The following is a 6417-nucleotide window of genomic DNA, read 5'->3' as shown; positions in this document are numbered from 1 at the left end:
CTTCACAGATGGCTGCGCCAGAGGCAGACCCTCTCACGGGGCTTCCGCCGCAGTGAGGACACCAGCAATCGACAGGCAGGCCAGCAACGAATGCTAACGGCAAATCGGGGAAAGGGCCATGACAGGGACAACCATGGATTGCCTTATTCAGGGACATCAGGGAAGACCTGTCTGAGAAGATGACTCAATTTCCCTAAGGTAACAAAAAGTTTTTCTTGTAGAATGGTACTAATACATAAAGATGAAATAATGGGAGAATATCATAATTTTGCAACCCCCAATGGATTAATGGATCCAGGCTTTGGGCCTCAGTGGCTAAAAACATCACAGAAAGGGAGACCAGGAGACACCCCGTGCCTGCTGTGGAAGAACACAACGTCGCCTCGAAAGGAGTCTTGCCAGAAAAATCGAACCTAAATCTGATCAAGCCTGTAGCTCAGCACCATCCAATGAAACCCACACAAGTGGAAGTCATGGATGTTGCGTATGTAATTTGGAATTTTCTAGAAACCACATTTTAGAAAGTAAAAAAAAAAGTGAAATTAATTTCAATAAAATATTTTATTTAACTCAATATATCCAAAATATTATCATTCCAGTATGTAATTGATATAAAAATGATCAATGAAATAGTTTCCATTTTTTTTTCATACTAAGTCTTTGAAATCTGGGCTGTATTTTACATTTACAGCACATACATTTGGACCAGCCACATTTCAAGTGCTCCGTAGCCATGTGTGGCTGGTGGCCACCACAATGGACAGCACGATTCTATTTCAGCTGCCACCTTCCAGGAAGTTCAGGACAGAGGAACATGTTAAGCACCACCACAGGGATGCAATCAACACAAGACTGCGGGAAACTGCAGGAAAATCAACCCAGCTCTCTCCCTCCCTCTCTCTCTCTCTCTTTTTTTAAGAAATACATCGTAAGGAAGAAAAAGCAATGGAGAGGTAACCTATAAATTAATAGTCTTCAGCAGACACATATCAAGCTGTCACCATGTGTGGACCTATTTGGTTCCTGGTTGAAACAAACCTTCTGTAAGACATTTTACGATGTTTATGAAACAATTGAAAATTTGAGCACTGACTGAATATTTGATGATATGAGGGAGCTATATATTTTAGGTGTGATAATGATATTGTGGTTATTTTTTAAAAGGTCATTATCTTCTAGAGAGACATACTGAAACATTTATGAAGCCTTACTGAAATAATATGAAGTCTGGAATTTGCTTCAGAATAACATGGCAGGGAAGGAGTGGGTGTGCATAGTATGAAATCAGATAGATAATGGGGATACCGAGCAATGGATATGTGAGTGTTTTTATATTATTCTGTCTACTTACATTTTTTAATTTTTTTTTGAGACAGGGTCTCACATGCCCAGGTAATTTTTTAATTTTTTGTAGAGACAAGGTCTCGCTGTGCTTGTTGTGTTGCCCAGTCTGGTCTTGAACTCCTGGCCTCAAGTGATCCTTCTGCCTCGGCCGCACAAATTGCTGGGATTACAGGTGTGAGCCACTGTGCCTGGCCAAAATAAAAATTTTTCAGTCCTTACAAAAAACAGAGAAGAAAATAAAAAGTGTTGCAGAGGATATGGATAAATCGGAATTATTGCACATTGTTGGTTGGAATGTAAAATGGTTCAGCCACCACAGAAAACAGTACATCAGTTCCTCAAAAAATTAAACACAGAATGTCCATACTATCCAGCAATCCCACTTTGGGTTTATATCCAAAAGAATCGAAAGCAGGGACTCAAACAGATATGTGCACACCCGTAGTCACTCACAATAACCAAAAGGTAGAAACAACCCAAGTGTCCGTCGATCGATAAATTGATAAACAAAATGTGGTCTACACATACAATGGGATATTATTCAGCTTTAAAATGGATGGAAATTCTGACACACGCTGCAACCGTGGATTGGCCTTGAGGATGTTACGCTAAGTGAAATAAGCCAGTCGTGAAAGGACAAGTACTGTATAATTCCATTTATATGAGGTCCCTAGAGGAGTCAGATTTACAGAGACAGAAAGTAGAACAGTGGTTGCTCAGGGCTGGGGAAGGAGAGATATGGGGAGACTAATGAGTACAGAGTTTCAACTGAAGATGAGGATGTTCTGGAGATGGATGGTGGCGATGGTTGCACAACAGTGTGAACGCACTTCATGCCATAGAATTGTGACTTAAAAATGGTTAAGATGGCAAATTTTATGTCATGTACATTTACCACAAAAAAAAAATGGGGAAAGCAGGTCCATCAATTTCTCAAAAAACGTAAAAGTGGGTTATGATTGAATGCTACCAGGGTCCCTTATTTTCTGCCCCAAATAACACAATAAAGGCAGAGGGAAAGCCTTTGACTAGCTCTGTAAGTGTCCTGCATTTCCTTTCAGTGTCATGAAAAGAATCCCAGACAGAGCTCTCACAGGCACGGTGACATCCCCGACGTGGGAGTCCCTACAACAGTGAGAAATCAATCCTCAGTCAGCCAACTCCCGTGGTCACAGCCACCTAGGAGGGTTCTCTGGCTCGGAAAACATGCAGTGGAAGTCCAAGCAACCAGCTAACTGCTACACATCCTTCGGATCTCAGCTCAAACGTCCTTTCTCAAGGAAACCTCTGATTTCCAGGACTAGCTCGCTCATGTTTATCTTTTTCAGGATCTCGGTATATCCCAGTTTGTCCAGGATAAGTCCCAGTTTATGCTGGTTGTCTAGGCATAATTATTATCTCAAAAGGGTACAGGCTTAGATGGTAAATCATATGGTCACCTAACCTATCATAGATTCCCAGAGCATCTCATAATTGTGACTAAGTAATTATAATGAAATGTGTGTCTGCCAGCTCCTGGAGGACAGGGACATGCCTGTCTTGTTCTCTGCTGCATCCACAAGGCCGGGCACAGAGCTGTATGTGTAGTACTATACATACTACAGCACCCGGGGGCTTCCCCCATAAATCCCTTGCACGCCCACTGTCTCGGTGTCTGCATTCTAAGGAGTCTGAGCTGGCGTTCCACCCATGCTATTAGATTCCTAGGAGAGAACCTGAGTCTGCTTCTCATGTGCCTGCCAAGGCACCCCACTTCCCTCTGTAGGGAGATGAGCCCTACCCAGCCCACTCTTTCAGCACTCACAGAGGGCAGTCGAGGAATACAATCTCTGGCCAGTGTTCTTGTATCCTCTTTTTTCTTTGCCATTTCTTCTCACCTTGCCCAGTTAACTCAGAAAAGTATCTCTCTCTCTCTCTCTCTCTCTCTCTCTCTCTCTCTCTCTCTCTCTTCTTCCCTCTGGGTCTCAACCTTTGAGAGCTTCTCTCCAACTCTTACTTCTTGCTCTCCCCTACATTTAATTCTCCCCTCAAACAGCCTTACAAACATGCATTTCACCTATGACATAAGTCAAGAACGAGTGTAGCAAGAAATATACAACTGGTGAAGTCCTTGAAAGTATCCAGGCATTGTCATCTGCATCTTCACGAATATCTCGTCTCCTGTAATTAAACCTGCTTTTCTCCTGCTGCAATATTCAAGATCGATTAAATAGAAAAGGAGCTTTGATGAAACTGCTCGAGCGCTGGTGGCACGCAAGCCTGGCTGCACATTAGAATCCCCTGGAAACTTCGAGAAAATAGCAATGCCCAGGACTCACCCCAAGAGACTCAGATTTAATTGTTCAGAGGAGGCGCCTGGGCATCAGCTTCCCCAAAGGGTTGAGAGTGTGCAGCCAGGATTAAGAGCCACAGATACAAGAAGTTTTCTACATGCTTTAGCTAATTCTGTCAGGTGGGTGCTATGATCTCATTTTGCACATGAGGAAACTGAGGCTCGGCGACCTGGAGGGAAGTTGTCCTGGGTCTGTACCCAGCCTGGGACACAGGAGGAAAGCACCAGGGACAACTTCCCTCTCTCCCTTCCCAGCCTCCCCACCCCCAACCAATTCACCACTTATTGTTTATGGTACCATTCTTTAAGATGCCAGTTGTTAGGTTTCATTTGTTTGTTTTTCTTATGCAAACATCCTGAAACAGTTATTTCTCCAATTACACTTTGTAAGGTAGTGCTTAGTTTTCATTTCAATCTTCCTGACTCCAGGGGTCTGGGTCTCATTGTCATAGATTTGAAAGTAGAACCCAGCACACTGCTTGGCTAAAAATAGTTGCTCCAAAAATGTATGTTGAAGGATTGTTTGGGCGCATGTTGAATGAGACAGATGGACAGATGGACAGGAATGGCTGGTGGGTGGGTGATAAACACATAAACAGATATGGATGAATGGATGGCAGATGAGCGGAATGGTGGATGAAAGAAAGAATTTGTCTGTGCCTTGTGCCACAAAGGATTTGAGATACTTATAGTAAAGTTTAAAATTTGACACCCTCTCTGTACCTGGCTATGTTCTAGGCACTTAGAATGCATCAGTGAGCAAGAGATAAAGATTCTTCCCTTTGTGAAGCTTATGCTTTAGCAGCAAGGGACAGACAATAAACAGTAAACACAATAAATGAGTAGATTATGAAGTATGTTAGAAGGTTAAGGATTATCCACAAGAAGAAAGAGCAGGGAAGGGACATTGGGAGAGGTGGGGAGGTGGAGGTGGGACACAGTTCTAAATGGGGAGGTCAGGGAAGGCCTCCTCGAGAGGGCAGAAAGAGCAAAGGCTTGAAGGAGGTGGGAGAGACACCCTGCAGAGATGTAGGTGCTGAGCGGTCCAGGCTTGGAGTGGAAGTGTGCTGCTGCGTTTGTGGGGCAATAGCGAAGGGCCAGAGGGTGGGGGAGTAGGAGAGGGTCAGAGGTCGTGGGGTGGCCAGGTCCCACAGGGTCTTATAGGCGATGGCGAGAACTTCCATGCTGAGTGACATAGGAGCCATAGGAGGGCGTTGAGCAGAGGAGGGCTGTGACCTGGCTTAGATTTTTAAAAAATCCCTCTGGCCACTTTGTTCCAAATCAGTAGACCACAAGAGGTCAGGGGAGAAATAGCAGGGCCATGAGAAATCATCCAGCTGAAAATGCATGGTGGCTCCACCCAGGAGAGGTGGTCAGTGTCTGGATATATTCTGAAGGTAGATCCAGCAGGATGTCGTGGTGGTTTGGATATGGGGTGTGAGAGAAAGAGAGGACTCCAGCGCCAGGGTTTTTGGCCTGAGCAACGGCAAGAAAGGAATCACCATCCACTGAAATGGGGCAAGCTGGGGGCAGGTCAAGGTATGGTGAGGGAGGGAGGAATCAGGAGTTTAGTTTTGGACACGAGGGGTTTGGGTGTGCTTTGGATATTCACTGGAGCTGTCAAGAAGACAGTTGGGTATTAGTCAGAATTCAGCTGAGAGGTCTGGGCTAGAGATATAACATGGGAGTCCTATGTAGATGGTATTAAAGCGATGAGACTGGGTGAGATTACCAAGAGAGTGAACACAGACAGAGAAGAGGATCAAGGACTGAGCCCCCAGGTCATCCCAACATTAACAGGCTGGGGAGAAGAGAGAACCAGGAAAGGACACAGAGGGAGAAACCAGTGAGGTAGGAGGAAAACCAGGAGAGCATGAGGCCCTGAAATCATCAGGCAAAGCAGGGAGCAGCCAACTGTGCCAAGCACATCAAGATAAGGACTGAGGCTTGATCCTGCCATGGGGGGGCCATTGGTGACCTTGATGAAGGGTATCCGTGGAGCAGTGAGAGTGATTGAAATGGGTTTAAGTAAAATGGGAGGGAGGAATTGGAGACATTGAGAATGGACAGTTCTTTTGAGGCCTTTTGCTGCAAAGGTAGGTGTGGTAGCTTGTTGCTTGATGGCCCCCAAAGAATCTCACCCACTGGTATTGAAGTTCTTACGTAGTCCCCTCTCCTTGAACCTGGCCTGTCCCTGTGATTTGCTTTAATCAATAGAATGTGGCAGAAACAAGACTGCCAGTTCCAGCCTTAGCCTTAAGAAGGATTTTTGTTGGTGGTATTGTGTTGTTGTTTCAAAGACGGGAGAAATATTAAATAATAGCATGTGTGTACGCTTGATGAGAATGATTGAGAGGGAGGTAAAAACGATGCTTTGGCAAAAGAGGACAATTGCTGGAGAGATGTCCTTGAGCAGATGGGGAGGGTAGGGTCTAGGGCACAAGGACAGAGACATAAGTGCATGATCAATTCATCTCTGGCAGAGTACGTGGGTGGAGATGCTGGTGGGAGGGTAGGTGTGTGGCAGCGTCTGAGGATCTTCTGACTACTTCCACTTTTTCAGTGAATAGGAAGCAGAGAGTGAGGACGGGAGAGGAGGCGTTAAGGGTATAGGGGAGCAGAGAAGTGAAACAATCATCTAGCAGAACTAGAGAGAGAACGACCAGGGAGGCAGAGTATAATTGCCCAGCAGCATTGAGGGCTCTCTCAGCATTCAAGGTCATGACTCAAGTGAGCACAGT

Source organism: Propithecus coquereli, unplaced genomic scaffold, assembly GCF_000956105.1.
Source record: "Propithecus coquereli isolate 6110/MARCELLA unplaced genomic scaffold, Pcoq_1.0 Scaffold461, whole genome shotgun sequence".
NCBI lineage: Eukaryota > Metazoa > Chordata > Mammalia > Primates > Indriidae > Propithecus > Propithecus coquereli.
This window is presented reverse-complemented; position numbering follows the sequence as displayed.